The sequence below is a fragment of the Mesoplodon mirus genome (genome assembly GCF_964341445.2).
Source record: "Mesoplodon mirus genome assembly, chromosome: 16".
NCBI lineage: Eukaryota > Metazoa > Chordata > Mammalia > Artiodactyla > Ziphiidae > Mesoplodon > Mesoplodon mirus.
Window position 1 is genome coordinate 11,337,554 of NC_138992.1, and position 27,538 is coordinate 11,365,091.

The window sequence follows — 27,538 nt, forward strand, 5'->3', positions numbered from 1 at the left end:
ATATAGTACATATATATTACATATATTATACATATACAGGTATACATATGTCTATACATGTACAGGTATACCTTGTTTTATTGCACTTTATTATACTTTGCAGATATTGTGATTTTTACAAATTGAAGGTTTGTGGCAACCCTGCATTGAGCGAGTCTACTGGCACCATTTTTCTTTTCTTTTTTCCTGGCATCATTTTTCCAACAGCATTTGATCACTTCTTGTCTTTCTCTCACATGTTGGTAATTCTTGCAATATTTCAAACCTTTTCTTTATTGTCATATGTTATAGTGATCTGTGATCTTTGATGTTACTACTATGGCTCACTACAGGCTCAGATGATGGTTAACATGTTTTAGCAAAAAAGTATTTTTAAATTAAGCTACGTACATTGTTTTTTAGACATAATGCTATTGCATATTTAAGAGACTACAGTATAGTGTATACATAACCTTTATATGCACTGGGAAACCAAACACTTCCTGTGACTTGCTTTATAGGATATTCACTTTATTGGGGTGGTCTGGACCCGAACCTGTAGTATCTCCAAGGTATGCCCGTTTATATATATATATATATACACACACATATGTGTGTGTGTATATATATATATATTACAAAAGGGTGCTAGTTATGTGCTCCCAGCAATTTTAACGACAAGCCCTTGTCATCTTCCCAAAGCAATAGCTGTTCCTTGAGATCTCGCTATGGGCTATGCAGTGGGCTATGTGCCAGTGGACACTACACAGAGCAAAGCAACACTTCCATGAAAAGACTGCCTCTAAAGAATAGGGCAGGACAGGTGGCCAAGGACTGTTCTGGAACCTAAACCCAAGAGGGAGGGGTTGGCGGGTGTACAGCCAGTGCAGCCAGAACGACGTCTAACTCATGCATCATGAAGCCAGGCACACGGAGCTGTGAAGGAGCTCAGTACCCGCGCCTGGAGCCTTGCTCTGTACTAGCACTGACAGGAGAGAAAGTGGGGTCCCTCCTGCCAAGGTGGTCATAAGGCTTTGGAAACACAGATGTTCTCACAAATAATTATAATCCAAGGCCAAGGCAACGCTCTAATTAAAGCAAAGAAAGCGGAACGAACTAACCTCTTGAGCATTGTTAAGAGGTATGTCAGAGTGAAGACAGTAACAACTTAAATTTGCCTTATAGGATGGATTCACCAGGCAGAAAGTTGGTGGTGGGTGGTTGGCGGTGTGTGTGTGTGTGTGTGTGTGTGTGCACGCGCACGTGTGCACATAGGGTGCAGTAGACATCCTAGAGAATGGGAATAATATAAACACATACAGAGTTGGGGAAAGGAGGAACCTCCCGCGGTGGCCAGAATATAAAATTCAGGATATCCAAAACCCCTTTCCAGACTGGACAGTCCTTGTGCATCAGACCTAGTCATGTGCTTCTCCCCGGTGCTGCACAGCAGCCTATAGGCATTCGGTAAATGTTAGTTTAGTGGGTGAAGGGATAACACAGAGAGCGGGCAAGCCATGAATGGTATATTTGCCCTGCTGAGGATTCTGCACTTTACCCTGGAAGTAGTGGAAAACCACCAAAGAATTTTAAGGAGGAAAACGGTGTGATTCAAATTTATATTTTTAGTAGTGTCACTCTGGCCACAGCAGGGCATTGCTGGGTTGTCAGAGATATGGGGAGCAAAACCTGAGGCAGGGAGACTGGTTAGGAGATGCCTGAAGTGGTCCTGATACCACATGTTGTAGGCTTGGATGCAGATGGTGGCAGGAACTCTGGAGATGAGGCAGCTGAGCAGCAGAAGTGAATCTCAACAACCACTAATTCCTCAGATCTCCATTCATATATGAACATTTCTCTCTTTTTCTCCCACCTAAGAGCACAATTCGAGATCTCTGAAAGAACTGTCATGTTTCGGAGCACACTTGATTCGTTCACAGGATCACAGTAACAAGGTGCTATAGGGCATTGTAGAAAAAGATAAAACCACTTTTTTTTTTTTTTTGGCCGTGTTGCACAGCGTGTGGGACCTTAGTCCCCTGACCATGGATCCAACCTGTGCCCCCCTGCAGTGGAAGCATGGAGTCTTAACCACTGGACCACCAGAGTAGTCCCAGAAAAAAAAATAAACAAAACAGTGGGACTTAGTGTAGCATATCTGAGTACTATTCCCAGTTCCCGGCTCTTCCACTTAGTAGCAGCCTGACTTTGCCGGAGTCCCTTATCCTGGTTTCTCGTTGTGTAAAATGGAAACAGAATACCAGCATCATGGTGTTGCGTGGATTTGCTGAGGAAAATATACGTGAGAGTTTCTTTAACATCCTCAAACGACTATGCAAACACCAGGTATTAATTATGCAGAGACCCTGGGTGCGGATTGAATTCAACAGTTACCAAGTGAAACAAAAGGCTGCCTTGATTTTCAGATCAGCTGGGTGGAGAGGTATTTTCTTTAAACCTTTATCCTCAGGACTCCTGAATTCTCTGTCTTCCACAGGACAGCTTTATATCTACAGAATGCTCTCCCCCAGCATGGTGCTTTAAAGGAGAACAGGAATTAAGTCAGAAAACAAGCAGGCGGACTTCTCTACATCAGAGCTCTTTCTGGAGGGAGACATTTTCTGGAAGGGGCCTCTCTGGGCATCCTTAGGAGAAAGGCCTGGAGGCACACAACCTATAAAATACCCCAGGCCAACACCTCTCTGTTTACTGATCCTCTCACATGTGTATGACCCTTCATCACCCTGTGCACGCTTTATTTCAATTAACATTGCACAGTCCCTCTGTCCCTGTGTTTCTTAGACTATCCAAGCACCGACTTATTCTCATCTCAGTAGCTCAGGGAGCACTCGAGGCTCTGCTGAAATCAGCAGACATATGTCCTTGATTAACAAGAAAGACAAAGGGTGACGAGGGTCGTGGACACAGTTTAGATACAGCAAACATCTTAAACGCTTGAAAACAGAAAGGCTTTGTCCAGAGTCTTGGGTTTTCATTTAATTGTGTGTAGATGGTACAAAGGCATGACATGACGCAGCCAACTCACTGTCACTGGGCGAAGTGGAGGGGCAGAGACTCAGTGTCACAGAAACCTGTTTGGGTGAGACTGTCAAACCATCCAGTACAGCAGCTACTGAAGTGCCTTCTATCAACACACACTTGTAGAAAACTGTCTGTTAATTCCAGATAGTTTACTATGTGCTGGGCCCATAATAATGAAGGCTTGGTCCCCAGTCTCCAAGAGGGGGGAACAGATAAAAGCATTTCATTTCTTCCTTCATTCATTTATTCAATAGACATTTATGTGACACTTAATATGTAACAAGCACTACGGTAGATAAGGATAAAATAATAAAATGTGGACTCTGTGCTCACAGAACTAACAGTCAAATGGGAGAAACAGACACTTTAAAATAGTAATACAAAAAATACACCTCTAAAATGACAAACTGTGGTAAATCTATGAAGGAAAGAGGACCCTCATCTAGTCTTTAGGATCAGGAAACGCCTTTTTTTTTAGGAAGTAATACTTGGGCTAAGATATGAAGAATGAGTGAAAGTCAACTAGCCAATAGGGTGGGGGTTAGGAAAAAGTATTCCAGGTAGACGGAACCAACTGAGTAAAGGCTCTGGAGTCAGGAGGAAATGAGAAGAGGCCTGTGTGGCTGGAGTTTGAGGAATAAGAAGAAAGTAGAGTGAGATAAGCCTGGAGGAGACTCAGAAGTCATGCTGAGATTTTGTTAGTTACCTCAAGAACAGTGGGAGGACATTCAAAGACAGTAAGCTAGAGGACATGAGATTATATTTGCCCTGTGAGATTACTCTGTCTGCATACAGATCAGAGGGGGCAAAGTGGACACATTTTTCTTGGTGTAGGAGGGTTTTGATATATTATAGCTCAAGCCAGAGGTGGCAGTGGTTGGACCATGGTAGAGACCATGGATATGGACACAGCTCACCCAGCTGGAAAGAACGAATACAATGTACAATGACAGGTGCTACAGTAAAGGTGAGCTCCCAGTTCTCAAGGCGCTCCAGGGAGGGCGGTTACAGATGAGCAGAACAAAGCTCACGAAACAATGATTTGCCTAAGATCACCCAGCCAGCGGGCTGTAAAAGTCACTGTTTCATCTGCTCACTCCTGTCTGTCTGCCTCCCAGCCCTCTGTGCAATTCAACAACAACTCTGCTGTTCACTGCCCTTCCAGCGCCAGCCTTTCTTGACCACAACAATCCACCTCTTCTCAAGGCTCTTGAGTGGCACATAGATCCCTGACCCGCAAAGTCTGAAACACATCTTTCTTACAACCCCTGGGCCCATGTGAGTCTCAGGTGAAAATGAAGAGAATCAATGTATTCTTGGGAGTAAGTTGATCTACCCTGTGAGGACTAAGGCAGCGGGGAACAAAACAAAACAAGAAAACCTTGCAGATCGCACAATAGAAAGCAATAGCTGAGGAAACAATTTCAAGCATTTCCCAGGACAACATACACTGAGACTTCATTCAGCCACTGCTCCAAAGGCACCACCAGTGGCAGGTGCCAGGCAGTGTGCTTTGGGCATGCGTTTTCCGTGAATCTTAATAAGCTTCTCTATGAGGTAGGTACGGTTAGTCCCAATTTTTTTCAAAGAGAAAAACCGAGCATTTCTCTTTTCCACTAGGTCATAAATCCATGAAGGCATGGATGTGATCCCTGTGTTCATCTCAGAGAAATATTATCTCTAGCACAAAATAGGTGCTCAATTTATAGTTTTGTTTGTTTTTTTGCGGTACGCGGGCCTCTCACTGTTGTGGCCTCTCCCCTTGCGGAGCACAGGCTCCGGACGCGCAGGCCCAGCGGCCATGGCTCACGGGCCCAGCCGCTCCGTGGCATGTGTGATCCTCCCGGACTGGGGCACAAACCTGTGTCCCCTGCATCGGCAGGCAGACTCTCAACCACTGCGCCACCAGGGAAGCCCAATTTATAGTTTTGAATAAGTGAATAAGAATAGGCCAAGTAAATAAACTGCTCAAGACTATAAAGCTTTTAAGTGAGGGTAGGAAAGAGGGTGCTGGGGTTCACACCTAGGTCTGTTTGACCCCAAACTCCACAGTCCTTCCATTATACTACACTATCTCATACTAGAGGCAGTGAGAGACCCACTGGAATATCTAGTCCCAGCCTTCCTTAGTTTACTGTGATGAAACTGAGACCCAGACAGGAAGTGTCTTTTTCAAGATGTCCTAGGACACTAATAACAGATTTGGCCTGACAAGCCAGGCCTCCTGGCTCTAGTCTCCTTGTCCTTTCTTTTACCCAACCTCTTAAGAAAGATGGAGAAGGCCAGGAGGTACTCTAACCATGAGCAAAAGTCCCAAAGTCAGACGGACACAAGCTACAATCCAAGCATCTCTCTTTGAAGTCTGTGATCTTGGACAGGATGTTTCTTAAGACTGAAGTTTCTAATCTGTATAATTGGATTCATTAATAAGACTTTTAACCAAATAAATCTGTTGTGAAAATTCTATGAGATAATCTCATCTACAGAAAGCACTCAGTAAATGTTAGCAATCTTTTGTTTATGGTTAAAATGGTGTAATTACTTTGCCAAGCCTTGGTTTTCCCACATGATAATTGGAGAGAATAATAGTACCTACCTCAAAGTTGTTTTTATGAAGATCAAATGACATTGTAGTGCTTAAAATGGTACCTGGAAAAAAGTAAGCACCAAATAAATGTAAGTTACTATTATTATTATTACTATTACTATTATGATGATGATGATAATGATTCTATTTCTCTTGGCATTTCAGCAATAGACACCTTAGAGTGAGTGGGCAGTGTTCTGAGTGACATAAACCAGAGATTTGTCTTTCCGTTCAGGTGGAAATGCTGAGAAGGCATGGGACAGTATCAGTCTCTCACCAGGCCAGACCTCCATCAGCCCAAGTAACTACTGATACAAATCCTCCTTCAGAAGGAGCCATAAGAAATCAGATTCTAACAATGCTCAGATCAGAAAGGGTATGGGTCCTGGCTTATAAACCTTGGTATCTTTTACATTTTGCTTCTTTAGGGTTTTTTCTTTCCATACGTTTTCCCTTAGCATGATGATTTAGGCTTTTTGAAAATGGCAGCCTGCTCAGCAGTATCCAAGGACTTGTTTCAATCTTGTGACTAAAGACTTATGAAAAGGAAAGCCTTGTGTGTCTTCTGACAGTCATCTTAGTATAATAAACATAATAGCTACTGTTTCCGAAATGCCCTGTGGATATGAGGCATTTTATTTAGTATGATGGTTGATTTTATGTGTCAACTTGACTGGGCCATGGGGTGTCTGGCTATTTGGTCATACATTACTCTGGGTGTTTCTGTGAGAGTGTTTCTGGATGAGATTAACTTTGAAATCAGTAGACTGAGCAGAGAAGACTGCCCTCCCTAATATGGGTGGGCCTCATTCAATCAGTGAAGGTCTGAATAAAACAAAAAAGCTGACCCTCCCCTGAGTGAGAGGGGCTTCTCCCTGCCTGTCTGTCTTTGAACTGGGATTTTGGCTTTTTTCCTGCCTTTGGACTCCAAACTGAAACACTGGGTCTTCCTAGCTCTTGAGCCTCTACCAATCTTTGGACAGAAACTCCCATCAGTTCTCCTGTTCTCAGATCTTTGAACCCAGACTGGAACTTTCATCATCAGCTCTCCGAGGTCTCCACCTTCCAGCTCACCCTGCAGATCATTAAATTTTTTTCCTGAGATATCTCTAACTACCTAAGGGGCCATTTTTCCAAAGCACAGAGTGCCTCGTCCTGGTTTTTGTTTTGAATTCCTTTCAGGGTGTACTGTCAGTCAGCAATTGCAAGGGCTAATGATTTAATCCTTGTAGAACTGGACAGCGAGCAACATTCTTTGCTTTACACATGATTGATTAAATCCTTGGCCATGGGCAACTGATGGGGTGATTTATTAGACCTTCAGCCCTTTCTCCTCCCCAGAGATTAAGGGGATGAGACAAAGTTTTCAACCCTCTGAACATCTGGTCGTTTCCTCTGGTGACCAGCTCCCCATCCTTAGTTGAACTAGGGTGACTTTTGAGTCACCTCATTAACGTAACACAAGACACCTTCATTGCTCTCACCACCTAGGAAATTCCAAAGGTTTTAGCAGCTCTGGTTCCAGAAACAGGGGTGGAGACCACATATATATTTCTTATTATAAGGCACAATATCACACACTCTGAAGTAGCATTGTTTTGTTTCTGATGAGGGTTCATGCTTTACCCTGTTCTACAAAGTGGAGAGACCAGGAGCTTTACGTCAAATGATCTCCCTATAAATGGAAGGAAATGGGAGAAGCATCTTCCCCCAAACGTCTCAAATGCACATCTGGAACATACATTAAGTAATTCTGTCTTCATTCCAGTATTAGTCGTATGTATACACATTGCTTCCCAGCATAGATCATGAGCTGCTTATAAGGCAGAAGATTATTAATTGCCGCAGTGCATCCAGGCATGGTACCCAACTAGCAGACAGCATTACGTAATGTTGAGCACTCAACCCTGGAGTCAAATGCAGGGATTTGCATCTGATCTCTCCCATTTACTAGACTTCTAATCTTGATCTACTTAATCTCTCCAAACTTCAGTTTTCTCACCTGGGGAGTAAGATTATATAGTTTCTGAGCTGCTCTGAGTACCAAGTGACACCACCTTCTGTAAAATGTCTGGAACATAGTAAGTGTTCATTGAATATCAGTTCCCTTTTGCTCTTTCTCTTCCATTTCAAAAATTACTTCCTCATGTGGAGGTCTCCTGCTGTTAAATCGCTAAGCCACGGTCTCCTCACCTATGCAAAAAGCTAAGAATAGTTCTAAAATTTGTCAAGCCAAGTAAAAAGAGGAACGTGTAAAGCTCTTAGCAAAGTGCCTGGTACAACAGGGAGCCAGAAAATTCTTTGTGGTAACAGTGGTTAGATACTGAGGTTTTGTTGTTGTTGCCTTTGTGCTTCTTATTAGTCTAGAGAATAGGGGAGAAAGCTGTTTGCCTACAAGAGCCTCATGTCTGTAAATCTTAACATTCAGTTAATCCAAAGCAGTATGAGTGGTTTTGCCTGTAAGGTACAGAGTACACACCCCTTTAATCACATCTGCTTCTTAATGTCCTAATGGGCAGACTATCTGGGATCATTAATGTCTGCAATGTATTTTATGTTCATGTTAGGAGAGGCCAAATGTGAGTGCATTTTTAACAAACCCAATCAACAAATATAATCATATCCACTCCAGAAATGTCCAAGCCATTTTCCTGTTAAAAAACGATAAAACAGAATGACATGCCTCAGAGAGTCAGAAGGTAAAAATGTGGGCTGTTGTCTCATTAGCAAAAGAGAAGGTTGTGCATTTAAAGTTCCTGACTTGCAAAGAAACTTTCTCCTGCAGAAACGTGTAGCAAAAAAGTCACCTCAACTTTTGGAGCAATTGAAATATAAATGCACACTCATATTTTTATACTTTGGGGAGACAGAGGAAGCCCACAATGTAAAAACATGATCCTTTTAGACAAAGTATACAAAATGGAAGAGGAATTTCTCCTGAGAGCATTTAGGCTGATGGCTTTTCCAAATACTCTATAGCAAAGGCTGGCAGTGCAATTGACCGGCAGATCTTTAAAAGATCAAGGTGATTCCACAAAGTGTATTTATATCAATTTAGGATGTAAAAGCAAGTTTGGGAGACAAAGCTAAACTATACTGATGGTTCAGGGGGAAAATATACTTGGCTCTTTGAAGTCAGAATTCTCCAGAAAATACTGGCTATGAAATCATTCCACTGGGCGTGGCCAACTGACAACAATGTTGATAATACAGGTCAAAATCCCCAATCACAATTCAAAATTCAAAAGGTTGTGAAAACAAAGTATTTTTGTAATTTAATGCAGACTCATTTGATAACTAAATCTGACTTGAGGCTACTTATAATATTTCTTACTCTCGCTTAAGAGTGAACCTTTATGCATTTCTCTGAAGAAAAATTAACATATTTGGTTACAGAGAGCTGCCCCAGATCCCTCTGGGGTAGTTAAAACAAACAAACAAACAAACACACACACACACACAAATTTGAATTATATTACCTTCCTAAAAAAATCACAATCTCTGAATTCAAAGAAAAATCTAGTCCTATGGGCTTCAGATAAAGAACTGTGGTCCTGAAACAACATCTTTTCATGTGTGCTCATATGGTATGTGTTCAAAAATTTGTTGTTTTCTTATTGTGTAGATTACCTTGTTTAATAGTCACAGCCAGCCATTTGAAGTTGTTAAGTTATTTAGCCCCACTTGCACATGTGGAAACTGGGGCTCAGAGCTCATAAACAACCTCTAAAAAGAGATTCTTAGTTCAAATGCCATGTTCTTTACCTTTATCTCCCATTGCATACATGCCTTTTAGAGGCACTATATGAAACCTAACTTAAGAAATAACTTTCTTTGGATATACGCCCAGGAGTGAGATTGCTGGATTATATGGTAATTCTATTTTTGGTTTATAAGGAACCTCCATACTGATCTCCACAGTGGCTGTACCACTTTACATTCCTACCAACAGTGTAGGAGGGTTCCCTTTTCTCCACACCCTCTCCAGCATTTGTTGTTTGTAGATTTTTTTGATGATGGCCATTCCGACCAGTGTGAGGTGATACCTCATTGTGGTTTTGATTTGCATTTCTAATAATTAGTGTTGTTGAGCAGCTTTTCATGTGCCTCTTGGCCATCTGTATGTCTTCTTTGAATAGATGTCTATTTAGATCTTCCATCCACTTTTTTGATTGCATTGTTTGTTTTTTAGATATTGAGCTGCATGAGCTACTTGTATACTTTGGAGATTAATCCCTTGTCGGTTGCTTCATTTGCAAATATTTTCTCCCATTCTGTGGCTTGTCTTTTCATTTTGTTCATGGACTTCTTTGCTGTGCAAAAGCTTTTAAGTTTAATTAGATCGCATTTGTTTTTGTTTTTATTTTCATTACTCTAGGAGATGGATCAAAAAAATCTTGCTGAGACTTATTACCCTAATTAGAAAAGATACATGTATCCCAGTGTTCACAGCAGCACCACTGACAATAGCCAGGACACGAAAGCAACCTAAATGTTCATCAATGGAGGAATGGATAAAGAGGATGTGGTACATATATACAGCAGAATATTACTCAGCCATAAAAAGGAACAAAATTGGGTCATTTGTTGAGATGTGGATGAATCTAGAGACTGTCATACAGAGTGAAGTAAGTCAGAAAGAGGAAAACAAATATCATACATTAACACATATATGTGGAACCTAGAAAAATGGTACAGATGAACTGGTTGGCAGGGCAGAAATGGAGACACAGTTGTAGAGAACAAATATATGGACACCAAGGGAGGAAAGTGGCGGGGGGTGGTGGGGTGGTGGTGGGATGAATTGGGAGACTGGGATTGACACATATACACTAATATGTATAAAATGGATAACTAATAAGAATCTGCTGTATAAAAAAATAAAATTCTAAAATTCTAAAAAAACATGAAATAATTCCATTTGCAGCAACACGTATGGACCTGGAGATTGTCATACTGAGTGACGTAAGTCAGACAGAGAAAGACAAATATCATATGATATTGCTTTTATGTGGAATCTAAAAAAATGGTACAAATGAACCTATTTACAAAACAGAAATAGAGTCACAGATGTAAAAAACAAACTTGTGGTTACCAAGGGGGAAGTGGGGGAGGAATAAAGTGGGAGATTGGGATTGACGTATACACACTACTATATATAATATAGATAACTGATAAGAACCTACCGTATAGCACAGGGAACTCTACTCAGTACTCTGTAATGCCCTATATGGGAACAAAATCTAAAAATGAGGGGATATATGTATAACAGATTCACTTTGCTGTACAGCAGAAACACAACATTGTAAATCAACTATACTCCAGCAAAAAATTAACTTAAAAAAAAGAAATAACTTTCTTCCCTTTCTCTTTCCCTGAACTGTTAGTCTTACCTATATCAGTCTTTTTTTTTTTTTTTTTTTAGCTGCAGCTACTAAAGATTTGCAATCAGTAAAGGGTTATTTAAAAATGAAAGCTGGTGGGGCTTCCCTGGTGGCGCAGTGGTTGAGAGTCCGCCTGCCGATGCAGGGGACACGGGTTCGTGCTCCGATCCCGGAAGATCCCACATGCCGCGGAGCGGCTGGGCCCGCGAGCCATGGCCGCGGAGCCTGTGTGTCCGGAGCCTGTGCTCCGCAACGGGAGAGGCCACAGCAGTGAGAGGCCCGCGTACAGCAAAAAAAAAAAAAAAAAAATGAAAGCTGGTGCCTGGGGCTTAAAACTAGGCAGTGGTGTGGTGGGTAACTGGCTAACTTTGGTGGGGTTGGGGAGACCCTGATTTCCAGTGTTTGTTAATTTCTGGGATGTAAATGCTCCTCCTATGGCCAATTTCAAGCTACCAAGATGTTAACAACTGGCTCACAAAATTCCTTGGTATTTAACAGTTACATTATATTTATACAGATCACCATTTGTATATCTGGTTTAAGCCTATTCCTTTCTTCAACCATATAAGGCTTCTTGACTTCCAGGGTATTATCCAAGTAGACCCCTCTGGAAATCCAAAACTATATAAACCGTGTTTGACAACCAGCAGGGAGACTGTCCTGGGCTCTCATGCCCACCTTTAATTTCCCAGTCCATGCCATTGGATGGACTGCACCAATCTGCATGCTCTCTGGGGGCATCATGATTTAGTTCCTCCTAGGAGAAAAGTAGGAGGGCAGCCTTATCATCAGGTGAGTTCTCTTAGTACTGGCCTTGCCATTCCTAGTTGAATTACCCTATCTGCCTTTTGGGGGAAATAGAGGAGACGTTATAGAAGCAAGACAAAGTATAAACACATGTTGCCCTTCCCCTCTCCCATCATTTATTCAGTAAGAGTTAACTGAGCACCTATCATGTCCTAGACACCATGCCAGGCTCTTGGGACACAAAGCTGCATATTACCTTCCCTGTTGCTCAAGGAATGCACATTCTTTCTGGAAGACAGTAAATAAATAATTGCTAAAGGGATTGTAAGCATGTTGATGGAGATATTGCCCAGACTGGAGCACAGAACAGGAGCACTTAGGGGGATAGTCAAGGCTTCAAAGAGATAGGAGTTGCTTGACCTGGAGTTTGAATGAAGAGACATAGTCCTTTCTGTGGATGATGGTGGGGGGCAGCATGGAGAGGTAAGACCATGGAGATGCGAGAGCTCAGGGAGCTGTTATAGAATAGACTGTGTGAATAAACTGTTATAAGAACAGGGAAACTTAATGTTTTATGTTTTATAAGTCTGTATTTAAATGGTCTCAGATTATTGAGACTTAGTGAAATTTGGGCATATTTCTATCTCAGCATCTGGCATGCTGCCTGGCATAGTTTTCAATAATTATTGAATAGAATAAATAATCATAAAACAAGATGTTCTGTGTCCCAACAAGTCAGGGAAATTTTTAAAAGTAAATAGGTTATGAAAAATCACTTAATCCCAGGCCTAAAAGAAAATATGAATACTTCTGAAAAGAAGAAGTATTTGATTATGAGATCAACTGTATGCCTGGAGCCTGAAAATTATAGTTTAGACTCCCACATTCCTTATTTGGGCAGCAATTGCTTTATTTCCTAGGAAGGTCATGATGAATTTATAGAAAATTTTGTGATCTCTTTGGAGAAAAAAAAACAAATCTAAAGAATAGAAAAAAAAACATATAGTTACGTGTGCTAATTTTGGAAAAGTGAGTGAAACTTGGATAAGAATACATACCAGTTTTCCTGGGATAATCCTGGTTTATAGCAGTTATCTATACTGATAAAAGTATTAGTAGTATAATCTTTCCCAATCAGATATTTCACATCTCTAATAGTAAACTCCTTGCTCAACTTTCAATTAACGGGAACACATAAAAGAAATGCAGTATGCATAGCTCAATGTAGAAGGATGTTCCTTAGAGTATTATTTACAATATTTGAAAGTGAGAAGCAGCATAAATGTTCAGCAATGAAGAACTGCCTAAATTAATAACAGGCATCCCACATGTGAATATTATGCCATCATGAAAAATAATGATTTAGATCTATATTTACCTACATGGAAAGATACATATGAAACATCATTAAACACTGAGAAAGGCAGCTTTCATAATAGCATGTGTCATTATTTTATTCTTCTATATGAAAAAGAGAAAGGGAGAGAGAGAAAAAGAGAGAGATTTGAAGGCAGTCACAGCTATATTTAAATCTCTGCTCTTCTATTTCAGAGTTGAAGAGACCAACCCAAGTCATTTAGCCTTTCTGATCATCAGTTTCCTTTGGTATAAAATGAAGTAAAAATAGAAGTTACTTATTGGTGCTGTTCCGATGGAATGGTATATTTAATGCATTTTTGAGCTGGTAGTTTTCAACCTGGGCCACTTTTGGTCCCCAGAGGACATCTGGCAATGTCTAGGGATGTGATTGGTTGTTAGAGCTGGTGGTGGAGAGGGGGTGGTGTTACTGACATCTAATGAGGGGGAAGCTTGGGATGCTGTTAAACATCCTGTGATGCACAGGATGGTCCCCACAACAAAGAATTTCTGGCCCAAAGTAGCAGTCGTGCTGAAATTGAAAAACTATTTTAGACAAAATAAGCACTCAGTAATGTATATGAATGCCACTATTTATAAACTTGCTAAGAGTGTTGATCTTTCTATGGTGGGATTCAGAGTGTGTGTGTGTGTATTGTACTTATCTTTATGTTGTATTATTGTCTGTGTTGAATACAGACTACTTGAGTACTAAAAAATAAATAAACACTTCAACACTAATTTTCAAAGTCAATCTTTTACATGGCAAGAACCACGGATAATATAACTGAAAGCCCTTTGAAGTCAGAGATCGAATCTCATCTGCATAGGGCAGGGTCTAGCATACAACAGTGCCTGCTGAGCTGAACTGAAATACACAAAGCAGTAGTGCTAAGAAGGGAGAGGAAGCTAACTTGTATGACTAGACAAATTTCGTTAGTGCTCTAACAAAGTGGATAGACTAATCTGTAATCAGTACATCACAAATATGTAAATTATACTGCAAACATCCTGTCTGGAAACAGTTTGTCAGCCAAACATTAGTGTTCTATGATGTGCTCTCACCAACTGCCACACCCATGTACCAAATAATTACACACATAATTTTTAAAGGCTGTAAAGTTAAAATGTCTCCCAATAATAAACATCTTGAAGGTATAGAGTGTTTCTTTTGAATTTTCCCCTTATTCTACAGTTTGTATTACTCTGTTGTGTAGTGGTTTGATATGATTTCGAATCTACTTGTTTATGACAAATTGATGTTGTATTTATAAGTTGTTTTGATATAAAAGTAAAATTGCATGTGTCTGTAGCTCAGCTGCTGAGTGGCCCTGCTGGGGGCTTATCAGTAAGAACATATGAAGAAGCAACTAGCGCCAGGGGATATTTAGACTGTAAATATCCAGAGTTTGTAAGGACTAACCAAGAGTGTTTGGTCTGGGCAAGGCGACCCTTTGCTGATCAAAATAGCTCTCTGAAGACCTTGGGGCATTAACTCCTGCCTGCTCACAGCGACTCTGCTCTGGCAGTGGTGAAAACCGTGCAGTGGTCCCTCCAGGGAGATCATCTTGCCCGCCAACACCAGAGCCTCTGTTCCCTAGCAACGTCTCTAACAAAAAGGGACTTTCGTTTTTGTACCAGCAGCTGGACATCAGCTCTAGGATGGCTAGGCAGTCTCTCCTGAGACTCAACTCATAGAGAGGTAAGAGACCATAGTCAAATGACATTCAGACTTTATTCCTTTCATCTCCTCTTGCCTGGAAGAATAGTGTAATTAATCTATCTTTGGTTTGGAGTGTGATTTCTCTTTATTGGCTTATCTAGGGACACTATACTGTACACAATTGGCTTATGAAATTATCATCATTCCTTTAGTGAACCTCTGTTAAAGTAAATATTGGCAAAGACAATCTCAGTCTCTGAGCATAATTTGCCCCCAAACAAAACACACTTTCTAGTTCAACAATGTTGTTCCATTTTCTTGCTGAATTATCTGCCCCAAAATATTTAAAAATAAAAAAAGAGACTCTGTTCTTATCCTGGAGAGTCCTTGAGAAATAGTGTTAACTTGTGAAAAGTTATGTGCTATTGAACAACACCTCTGAAGCTCCTTATTTGTAAAATGAGGAGCATAACACTTACACTATGGGATTGCTCTGATGATCAAATGAGATAATAATATATAAAGAGCAATATACATCACTGAGAGTCAGTGAAAGGTAGTAGTTGTCACCCTTCCCAAAAGATGGTCACTTTGCAAAATGCTGTAGTTTAATTGACAATCAATTTCTCTTTTAGTCCTGTACTCGGAAAGAACTGCCAACACACATGTGATATCGTGAGACGCCATGTGTTATGGGTCTACGGTCACCAAAGAAGAAAACCAAATTTTGTCAGCGTTATCATTCAGTGCTCCTTAAATGTGTTAATATGCATCATTCCCTTTAAAGCAGAAAATACAATCAAAGCCACATTTAGTGTTAGTTGAAATATGAAAAATAATCAAATGCCTCAGCCAACTTGGTGGTGAGGTAAAGCTCTTCCTGTAAGTTATCTTTCCAATGTGTCTTTTAATGTGTCTCTCCTCATGCATCACTGAGAACCATACTTTGAATAACACCAGAATACTTAGGTGGTCCTAAGGAATCTTTTGCCTGGTTTCACAAGGTCGATCAAAGGAAGCCTTCATGGTTCCATCACTAAATAATCAATCAAGTCAAAAACAATTGATCTGCTCCAAGCCCATCACCAACCTATCGACCCACCCATTGAGCTCTGCTCAAAGACAGTGAAGGTGATGAAAGTCGTGACTGCATTGAAAAATGAACAAATGAAGGACCCTGTGCAGACGGGTTCCCCTCTCTTAATTATCTTGTTATTTTGTAAATTGATTTTAAGGCTGTTAACACATGAAACTGTATGCACCATGACATAGTGGAAAGAACTGGGTCAAAATTTTCTTTTGACCACTTGTTGTCTGTGTGAGCATAAACATACCTCTTCACCACTAGTGATTTTATTCATAAAACAGGAATCATTCTGAGACTTTCCATGCAGAGGCTCACTGGGTCCATGCGGGAGCCAACGTAAAGCAAGAGTTAACAGCAAAGGCCTTGGAGTCAGATGACCTTGATAGAGATCCCAGAGATCTGCAGTGTCAATGCTGTCAGATCTTGGGCAATTGACTTAATTTGCTTATGTCTTCATGTCCTTACCTATAAAGTTGTTACAAAAACAGTAACTACCTCATAGGACCTTTATAAGTGATAGAGTAGAAACCCATAAAGCATTTATTTTAGAGCAACATACTTTGAAAGCATTCAGTACAAACTAGCTTTATTATTTCTGCCTTTTGAAATTCCTTTCAGTGTCACCTTTTCCATTTCATTTCATACATGCTGAGCAGCTACACTGGATGAGGCAGTCACTCCTGGTTGTCCAGCAAAATCTAAACCCCAAGACTCTCCCACTTATAAAACTTCCTAATGTTGCCTGGGTATGTGGTTTCCCCATTTTAGACTGAATTTCTAAGTCTCCCCTGTAGATAGATGTGGCGATGTAAGTTCTACCTAATTGATGTAAGAAATGGCGTCGTAACTCCCAGGAAGTATCTGTAAGGGAATACGGTGTGTTCTTTTCTGCTCCTTTCCTCCTTCATAATATCGTATGAATATTTTGTGAATATTCACGTGAATATTTCAGCTGAAACTGAACCATGAGCTTGAAGATGAAGTTGAAAAGCTTGATCTATAAGTTGGAAAATGGGGGCGAAGGATGGCAGAACAGAACAATAGAAGGATTCTGCAACTCTAATGATTATGGAGTCACCAGAGCAGTCCTGGATCTTTTATGAGGATTCATAGCTGAGAATGAGAAACATAGGTACGGTTTATTGAAGTCACTGCTAATGGGCGTTGAGGAAAAGTCATATGATCATGCTAAGAGGTATCACCTTGGCATCATGGAGTCAAGTGATCTCCACCATGCTGGCTAAGAAAATGCCTGTAGATAATAAATGAACAGGATAATAATCTATTTGCATGAGCACAAGACTATCTTTATCCCTTGTTCGTTAGGTCCACTGAATAAATAAATGAAAAAAATAGAAAAAGTGAATGAACTTATTATACTCCAGCTCAGTCTATTTCCAAACAATATAATTCAGCTTTTCTCCCAGGAGTCTCAGAAAATTAAATGAAAGTCATGTATGTTTCAGCAACATAGAGGGTTAGAAAAAACACACGGCTGAGAACCAAGACCTGGATTCTGCTCTGTTCCTTCTTGAATGAACTATGTGACTTTGAGAATTCATTTTTTTCTGAGCTTTAGTTTATTTCTCTGTACTATGTCCATCATAACATCAACGCAGGTTGCATGAAAGGGCTGTTTACAGGGTCATAAATATGTAAGTTTCTTGAAACCTTAAAACGTGGAACATTTGTAAGGCATTAATTATAACTAGTCCCATTGATGATTGACGTTGACTCAGAGGTTCCATGGAAAAGAACCACCAAGGGGAGTTTCGGAAACTAAAAGTCTGTTGATGTACCAGTTGGCGGTACATCCTACTGGGATTGAGAATATGCATTTATACACTAAGGTCTGCCTTGCACACCTGCCCCCAACCCAATCCCTGGCCTCTGTGAGGAGACACAAGCCTGCTATTCATCACAGTCCTTTCATGCCATCAAGAATGTGCTGCTGCTCCAGCCCATTGGAACAGGAGGTTGGTTGGCAAAGCCATCAGACACCTGTTGAGGCTGAGTCATCCCTATTCACAGGATGTGCCTCACTGCCTGGGTGTAGAGTGTTCAGTGAAGGCTGAGATCCCTGGCTAGCCCAAACTGGTGCAGCTGATGCTCTCATTCATTGGCAGCTTTTAGGGGAAACCAGAGAGCCATGGTCTAATTTCACTTGCTCCTCATCTTCTGACAGATGGATCTTCACAGTGGAGTGGTCATGCACATTCGTTCAGGCTCAGGAGCCTTACAAGGAATTATGCTGGGCTTGAAGGAAATCCACTGTTTCATGGAAATTAAAGTGAGTGGTGCTGGCATTGACACGGTATCTCCTTGGTTCCCTGACACTTTCTTCCAGCATACCCAGCTTTGCTAGCACAACTACTTAAGCAAAAGTCCAGGCCATTATGTCAGTTCCAGAACCAGCAGGTCTTGTAGATTAAATTCATTCCTTAGTCAATAAACTCTTGATCCTAACTGGCACTATTGTGTTTGTTAAACGAATCCACAAGTATTGAAGGGTTTATAGAAACTGACTGGTCATCAGTACTGGGGTTTCTAGGACACTCTAAATAGTTAAGCCTGTCTCCCAATTGCCTCACCAAAATTTCTATTTAGAAGGAGTTTAGGAGCTACAACACACATGGAAGGAGAGGGTAAGATTCTTGAAAATAGTTTCCGATGAGTTTTACATAATACTGAGAGAGATGAATTCTAAAAATGGTGAATGTCTGATGATGACCCAAGTCCTTACTTTACTACTGGCATTGTCTTTCTCTCTTTGGATGTTGAATTTACTGAAACATAGAAGTACAAATAAAACAAGAATTGACAAATAAGCCTTGTTCCTGACCAAGCAAAGTTAGAATATGCAGTATGGCTTGGCACTGTATACAAAATGAACCTTTCTTCTTTCCTGCTGAATTAAACTCACCAACCCAGTCACAGATACACTGGTGGAACTTGCAGGGTGTTCCTCACAGAGGTGCAGTCTACAGTGGTCAGCTTACCTCAGGGAGGCAAGTGTCTGGCCTGCAGGCAGGCAGGTAGGTCCCATAAAAGAGATCCAAAAGAAGTCACAATGTGATTCTTTTCAAAGTCTCTAATTTGTCTTACGGAGGGCAGTGCATCAGAGGTAAAGAGAAAGGCAAAAGTTCTTGACTCAATATTTGAAATAGAGCAGAAATATGGGTCAGTGACATTGCTGGGGGAAAAAAAATACAGCCCCTTCCTACATTGCCCAGGATTAAATAAAACGGCAGGCATGGTATGAGAGAGTGAGAAAAGCCCTGGATTTGGAATGAGATGAGACTAAAGTTGAACCCTACTTCTGTCATTTACTGGCTTTGGAGCAATCACTTTATCTCTCTGTGGCTTATATTCTTTTTTTTCCCCCTAAAGAACTGAGGGTGCTGAGATTCCTAGGTGTTGTTGAGATGAGATGCTGTGTGGTTGAGAGTCCTGGCTCTGGAGCAAGAAGGACCTAATTTGGTGAATCCTGCTTTCAGTGTTTTCTGAGCCCCAAATTTTACATTTGCAAAATAGAGAATATGCAGGAAGAACTTAAGGCATAATAACTGCTAAAGAAATAATTGTCACCCAAAACACCAAAGAACTGCTGTTTAATCTTACTTAATCATTGCCAAGTTACGGAGTTTAGAGGGTGTGATATTGTGATTTGTAATAAGAAATGTATATTTGGTCTCTTTATAGCACAGAGCACTTAAAACCCTTGAGATTTCTTAAGTGATGAGAGTGTTAAGTGTATCTTTTGTTAAGCTAATGAGGTGACATTTGGGATGCCCCTAGATCACCTAAGGATGGGAGTTGGTCACCAGAGGAACCAACCCTCGGTTTAGCAGGTTGGAACTTTCAGTTCCATTCCCCTAACCTCTGGGGAGGGGAGAGGGGCTGGAGGTTGAATCAATCGCCAATGAACAAAGATTAATCAATCATGCCATGTCATGTAATTAAAGCCTCCATAAAACCCTCAAAAAACAGAGTTCAAAGACCTTCTGGGTTGGTGAACACACGAAGATGCAGGGAGAGTGGCACACCTGGAAGGAAGCATCATTTCTACAAGGCCATTACACACTCTATTAGCAAAGGAAGTCACAAAAACGTGACCAGATTCAAGGTCAGGAACCAAAGACTCTACCTGGGGGAGTGGCAAGGGTCTAGAAGAGCATGAAAATACTGTTATAACCATTTTTGGAAAATACACTGTGCCCTATATGCATATCGGAAGACAGGGGCACTATCATTCTTTCAGTTAGTTGTTCAAGCCCCAAATCAAAATATTATCCTGGGTCTCTGTCTCTTATTTTCACAATCACATTCAATTAATCAGAAAATCCTGTCAACTCAAAACACATTACAGACCTGTCTTCATCTTTAGGACAACCATCCTAGTTCAAGCTGCCATTATGTCCCTCCCTAGATAGCTCTAGTAGCTTCCATCTTCCCTTATTTTGTTCCTACATTCCATCCTTCATAAAGCAGCCAGGATAATCATTTCAAGACATGATTCAGATTATATCCCTCCCTGCTGCCAAAATCTCCAATGACAAAGTGGATCACAGTCTAGTGATAAATGGAGCAATTCACCAGCAAGATATAAAAATTCTAAATGTCAATGAATCTAATATCATCAGGACAAAACATGGAAAGCAAATACTGACAAAATTGATTTGACAATTCTATCCTTACAAATGGAGATTTTTTTCATAGCCCTTTCAGTAATTGACAGATTGGGCAGAAGGAAAGTATTAATGGCACTTGCCTTAATGGGTTACAGGTAGGCTGAGATGCTCATCCTCCTAGCCAGATGGGCTGTCTCACCTGAACTGTTATAAGTATTTGTAAGCATATTGAAAAAGACTGGGAAGCACTGCCTTAGACCACCTCTCCAACAATGACATGTACCAGAATGTTCACTACAATATTTTGGGATAGTGAACATTTTGAAATAACTAATCTATCCATTGGCAGTAGAATGGAAAAAAAATGTTGTCTACACAATGGATTACATATGTATATTAACATAGATAAACCTTATAAATATAACATTGAGAAAGAAACAGTTGCAGGAAACATGCAATATGATGTTATATATGAAAATGTTAAAAATTCACCACACAATATTGTAATTATTCAAGGATTCATACATATGCTTTAAAAATATAAAGAAAAAAATAAAGACAAGCATGATAGTAAAAGTCACCAAATTCATGTTAGGGATTATGTATTAGAAGGATGGAAGTAGAGATGAGAGGAAGAAAATTGTAGTAATGAGATCATGAGGGAAATAAAATGGATTTAGATTATTTTTTAATGTTTTATCTCTTAAGGGGCAATGGTAAATAGGTTCTTATTTTACCATTATTTTTACATATGAAAAATAAAAAGAAAGCAAAGTTTTAGCTCAGAGCTTATAAGCTTTTATAAAAGCACATGCACACATACACAAGCATACATGCATACCTCTTTAGTGGTTTCCCATCAAACTCTTTACTCTGGTTGCCAAAGCACACATTACATGACCTCTGCCTTCCTTTCAGACTCAATATCATATCACTCTCCCCATGCCAGCTTATTCAGATGCTCTAACAGGTCAAGTTCATTCCTGCCTTTGAACATACTTGCTTTCCCTGGTAACTGTCTGCCTGACACCTTACCATTTAGAATTCAGCTTCAATGTCACCTAAGTAAAACAGCCTCCCTTGAACACCCTTGAACACCAAGCTCACCCACATTAAGGTTGTTGCTGCCATTCTCATCACTTTACCCTAGTTTACTTCTCTTAGTCTATATATTTACTGCAAATGTTTTACTTATTTGATTCCTTCTTGCTTTAACTCCCCTTGTCTAGAACATGAGTTCTATGAGAGCAGGGACCTTATCTGCTTGCATCCAACTAGTCTCCAAGCACCTGGAAGAGGTCTTAGCCATTGAAAGAGAACAATAAGTGAGTGTTAAACTGCTAAATGAATGAAGGTTAGAAAACCACAGGGAAAAAATTCAGTGTGCTACTATTATGTAGTTAGTGTTAGTTTCATATTAAGAAAATTGAAATATTATTTTATTTTAAATTTTTAAAAAGTTTAAATTCTAGTTGACTCTCTTGGCACTGAGATTTTATAAAAAGTGGCTTCTGTGAACTTTTATATGTAAATTTGTTGACTTAAAAGACACAGCAGCATGATAAATATGATTAATACTGCTGTATGTTATGTATGATTGTTAAGAGAGTAAATCCTAAGAGTTCTCATCTCTTCTCACAAGGAAGAGATTTTTTTAAATTTTATTTTATCTTATATCTGTATGAGATGGTGAATGTTCACTAAACTCAGTGTGATAATCATTTCATGATGGATGTAAGATCATTATGCTGTGCCCGTTAAACTTATATAATACTGTATGCCAATTATATATCAATAAAACTGGAAGGAAAAAAATTGTAATTTTAACCTGTTTTCAGTACTCACACCATTGTTAATGATATCGATAACATATAAATGCAAATGTTGAGAGACAATGAAAATAAGTAATGATGTTAATGACATTTGAAGTCAAAATTCTCAATCTATATTCTCAAATTTTTCATTTTGTCCTACCAGAAAGTAGGTAAGCTTTCAAAGACTACTGGGGCCATACCAAAACAACACAAGGGCCATATTAAAAAGTTTGTCACTGGGGTAAATTGTATCCAAATATGGGACAATTTTAGTAAAAGTAAGAATAATAACTGAGCTATACTGAAATACATCTAATATATCAAAATTCATGAGTTCATAATGATACTAAGAAGAAAAAAATCAGTTGTTACCTTTGGAAATGTTACAGCCATATTATGAAAACTGGCAAATAAAGGGAAAGACAAACATTTAATCTGTCCTTCTTGTATGAAACATATTTTAGAGCAACTAAATGCTTAATAAAGGAAAATTTTTCTTTCCATGGGAGAAAAAAAAAAGACACACAAAATCATAGTTGTGAGTTTCAGTTTTACTCAGGGTCTTACTGAGGACTATAGCCTGGGAGACAGCCACTCGGTTATCTCTGAGGAAACTGCTCTAAAGAGGCAGGGAAAAAGTCATTTTATATATGAGTTTTGGCTAAGGAGTATGTGCATTCAAGCATACATCTTAGTGAAAATTACTGCTAATCACAAAGCACAGATATCTCAAGTTAATGCTTTCAGTGCTTTTCTATGACTGGGAAGATACAAGACTCTGGGTTTATTAAAACTGTTCCTGAGACACACCTCTAACCAGCTCAGGGGCCTGCTTAGTCAAAGCACAGTGTGCCCCATCCTGTTCTTCATCCCGAACCTCCCCCCTCAGGCAACTGCAGTGGGTTATGACTTAACCCTAGTAGAACTGGGGGGTTCTTTGTCCTTCTTTGTCCTTCTCTGTTCACACATTATAGAAGGCACTCAACCAGGGCCATCCCAGTCCCCGACCGAGATACCTGCACATTGTCCTCGAGAAACACTCATTAGAAAACGATCTGGTACTCAGACCATCCACCCACTTTATCTTTGGGGAATGTGCCTCTGGTTACTTTTATTTCTTAATGTTTAACAAAGGTAACTCCTACATGAAATATGGAGGTTTTACCTTCAGGAAGGATTCTGTACTGTAAAATTTGGGGTCCTTAATCTCTACAAAAACACAGACCTACAGGGAGAAAGTAAATGTGTATTACAACTGTATTCCTCTGCTTCCAAGCCACACTTGCAGCCAAGCCATCTAAGAATGATGGTTTATTTTATCCTCCAAACTGTGTTGAAGATTGGATGATCCTGCATCCTGAGAGAATGAGAGCCACTATCCTGTAATAAGTTTTTAGTTAAATAATTTCTCCCTAAAAGCTAACTTCAGTCTTTCAAGTTAGTATTACTCAGCCTCTGTGGACAAATTTCCTGGGTTTAGATATTGATCTTCCTATTAGTAGCCGTGTGAGTTTAAGCAAGTTCCTTAACCTCTCTGTGCAAAATGGAGATAGTAATGCTAGTATCCACACCAAAGGATTATTATAAAGATGAAAAGAGCTACTGTATATAGAGCGCTTAGATCAGTGCCCAGAGCACAGTAAACACCACGTAAATGTCAGCAATAAACATTCTTCTCCTATTAACTTTGGGACATTGGCTTTGACCTTTGTGGTAATAAGCAAGAGTTGGTCACCTTCACTCACAGTTTATGTAAGATTCTAAACAACTTGACTAAATCTCTTCTGGCTTTTCTTTTGGTGAACTTGTGGAGATGTGGGGAGAGTGGCATTCTCTGAGAGAGCATAGAAGCTCTGTGTCCTTTCCCCACACCTTGCCCTAGGTATCTCTTTTATCTGGCTGTTCCTGAGTTATATCCTTTTATAATAAACCAGTAATCTAGTGAGTAGATGGGTTTTCTGACTTCTATGAGCTGCCCTAGCAAATTAATTGAACCCTAGGAGAAGATCATAGAAACTCCTGATTTATAGCCAGTTGGTCAGAAGCACAGGTAATAGCCTGGACTTGCAACTGGGGTCTGAAGTGGGAGGAGGTGGGCAGTCTTATAGGACTGAACCCTTAACCTGTGGAATCTGAAGCTGCCTACAAGAAGATAATGTGTCAGAACTGCGTTGAATTATACGACACTCAGCTGGTGTCCTGAGAATTGCTTGGTGGTGTGGGAATGTCCACCCACCCCCCTACACACACACACACACACACACACACTGAAATTGGGTCCAGAAAACCGGAAAAACAGCCTTAAGGTATTTCTTCATGGTGTCAACAATAATACTTGAGCACTAACTGTGACTGCATACTTTGTGGTAAATAATTCCTTTTATATAACTTTTCCAGGGCATCTTCAATTACTTCGACTAAGGTGGCTAGGGGCACTATACATCCGGTTCTAAACTACCTCTCTACTCTCTCCCTTTCTCACTTCTCCCCTTATACTCTGTGCAATTGAACTGTCCTCGGAAAATAATGTTTCCAGATCATGGGAATTCCCTAATAAAATTGTATTGAACTGAATTGAAATGCTGAAATGATTATGGTATCATACAACTGGGTTTTTATTATATAAGCCCAACCACTTCTTTTTTTGGTTTTATTTACTAATAAGTCCATCATTTTATTGCTTTTTATTTATTTTTTTTTTTATGTTTGGCTGCACCTCATGGCTTGCGGGCGGGCTCTTAGTTCCCTGACCGGGGATCAAACCTGTGTTCTCCGCAGTAAAAGCACAGAGTCCTAACCACTGGACCACCAGGGAATTCCCTAAGCCCAACCACCTCTGATCTCTGAATCTTTACTAAGATTTCCTTTTAATTCCAAAGCATTTATATCTCTAAAACCAGATATGGATGGCAGTTGGAACAGAGAAATTTCTTATGGCTCTGTCCTATTACCATGCATTCTCAAGTTTTTGCAGTTTCAATTAATTACTCACATACTAAACAGTGAACCTTTATTTTGTGCCAGCCTTCAGGTGCACCAGTTCAGAAAGAAAAGTCTTCGCTCTCCTGAGAGATTTCACAATCTAGTGGAAGAGACAGATATATGAAGAGTCAGAGAGTGAAAAGAAGATTTTAATGTAGGAAAATAAGTGCTATGGCAGAGATAAAAGTAAGGAGTTCAGACATCGAGTTCAGAGATCCAGAGGAGGGGCAACTAATCTAGTTTTGGGTTAAAGTAAGATTAGGCTGCCACAGAATACAGAAAGCTTCCCAGTATAGCTGACACATGCTGAATGTCAAGGATATGGGTAGAAATAGTCCATATCAATAGTGGTAACATTTCAGATAAGATGAGTTATATGTGAGAAGGCAACTCACTTGGGATCTGCAATCGTTGAAGGATGGATCATTCTATTTCCCTTTTCCAAAGGAGAAAAAAATAGCTCATTATCCATGACGGAGAAGTAACATTCTGAAAATCCATCTGGTTCAAATGCCTAGATTAACAAGCGAACCATAGCCAGTCCCAGAGAAAGAAACTGATTTCCCATTGGAATGCCCCCACTTGGTTCCCTACCCAGACTTCCAAGCAGAAGCCATTTAACTTCCTCCAACAGGAGACATTCAGTGAGATGATCTGGCTTCACTTCCTTTCCAGGGATAACTTGGGGACCTGGCATAAGAGGAGCCTGGAAGTTCTGCAGCAAGTCGATTTGGCTGATGGTTCTGTGTAATCAGGTCATTAAGCTTTAGTAACTGGACTCTTACCACAAACCCAGGACCATGCCTCAGGCTCAATTTATAGTGCAGCTTTCCTTCATTCAGTTGTTTATTCCACAAATATTTTTTGTCACCATTGATATGCCAGGCGCTCTAGCAGGCATGATTGCTACAGTGATAACTAAGTTTTTGTTTGTTTGTTTGTTTTTTGTTTTTTTGCAGTACACGGGCCTCTCACTGCTGTGGTCTCTCCCATTGCAGAGCACAGGCTCCGGACGCGCAGGCTCAGTGGCCATGGCTCACGGGCCCAGCCGCTCTGCGGCATGTGGGATCTTCCCGGACCGGGGCACGAACCCATGTCCCCTGCATTGGCAGGCGGACTCTCAACCACTGCGCCACCAGGGAAGCCCCATACAGTGATAACTAAGTTTTGTTCCCTCTCATTTAGGAAATCACAGTCTCTCTTTGATTCCTCTGAGCCTGATGCCTTGTCTTAGTTTCCTAGGCGGTTTCTCTGCAAACTTTTCCAGGCTCTGTTGAGACCTTCCTGAGCTCTCAAATGCCATTCTAGGATTGTGATTCCTATGGCTAGATCTCTTTGACCTTCTGCCAGCGCTCTAACATTGCATTTCACCCATTTATTGCTGATCTTTTCTCTAAGCAATCTGAATTTCCTCTTTTTATATTTATCCTAGAGGACTTGTCTAGCTTTCAAGTCATGGTCCTCTTCAGGTTATCCCCTCCTACCACAGATCAATACCTGGTCTTGGAGCTCAAGGCCATTGGGTGAGTTAATGAAGATTTGGTATTATTATTTCATTTAACATCTACTTACTGAGCACCTGGTGCGTGACAGGTGTTTGTTACATGCAAACTTCAGTTTCTCCAGATGGAATATTAACACCTGTCTCTTGGGTTGTTATAAGAATTAAATAAGATTATATACTCCTGTTAGGTCAGGTCCCCTAGAAGCAGAGCCTGAGACAGGGATTCATATACAAGTGATTGATTGATGAAGTGCTCTCTGGTAAGAGAATGAAGAAAGCAGGATAGAGAAGGGAAAGGAGCTATACGGAAAGTAGTTTCAGATGAGGTCTAACTATGGCCTAATCTTTTAAGGAGATCAAGAGCATAAACTGCACCACAAACTCTGTCTTGGACTCTTTCCTCAAGTCAGGACTTGAAGGCAAGTGGTGATGGGGGTGATCATAACCTCAGGATCTCCAAGAAGTAGCTGCAGGTAGAGAAAGCTGTAGGTGAAAGCTATGAGCTGAAACACCCACAACACCTGGGGGATGGGTACACCATCCAACAGGTAAAAGGGATCCCAGGGAACCTGGGTAGGGTACCAACATGATCTGTGATAATAATCTTACAGTGGAGACAGAGAAGGAAACAGGTTATTGTAAATTAGTAGAACTGATAGACATAAGCATAAAAGTGGGAGCTTTCAATGCTATCTGCCAACCAAAGGCGAAGAGTGGCTTCTTGGAGGATGATGTAACTGAATGGAGCTTTGAAGGATAAAC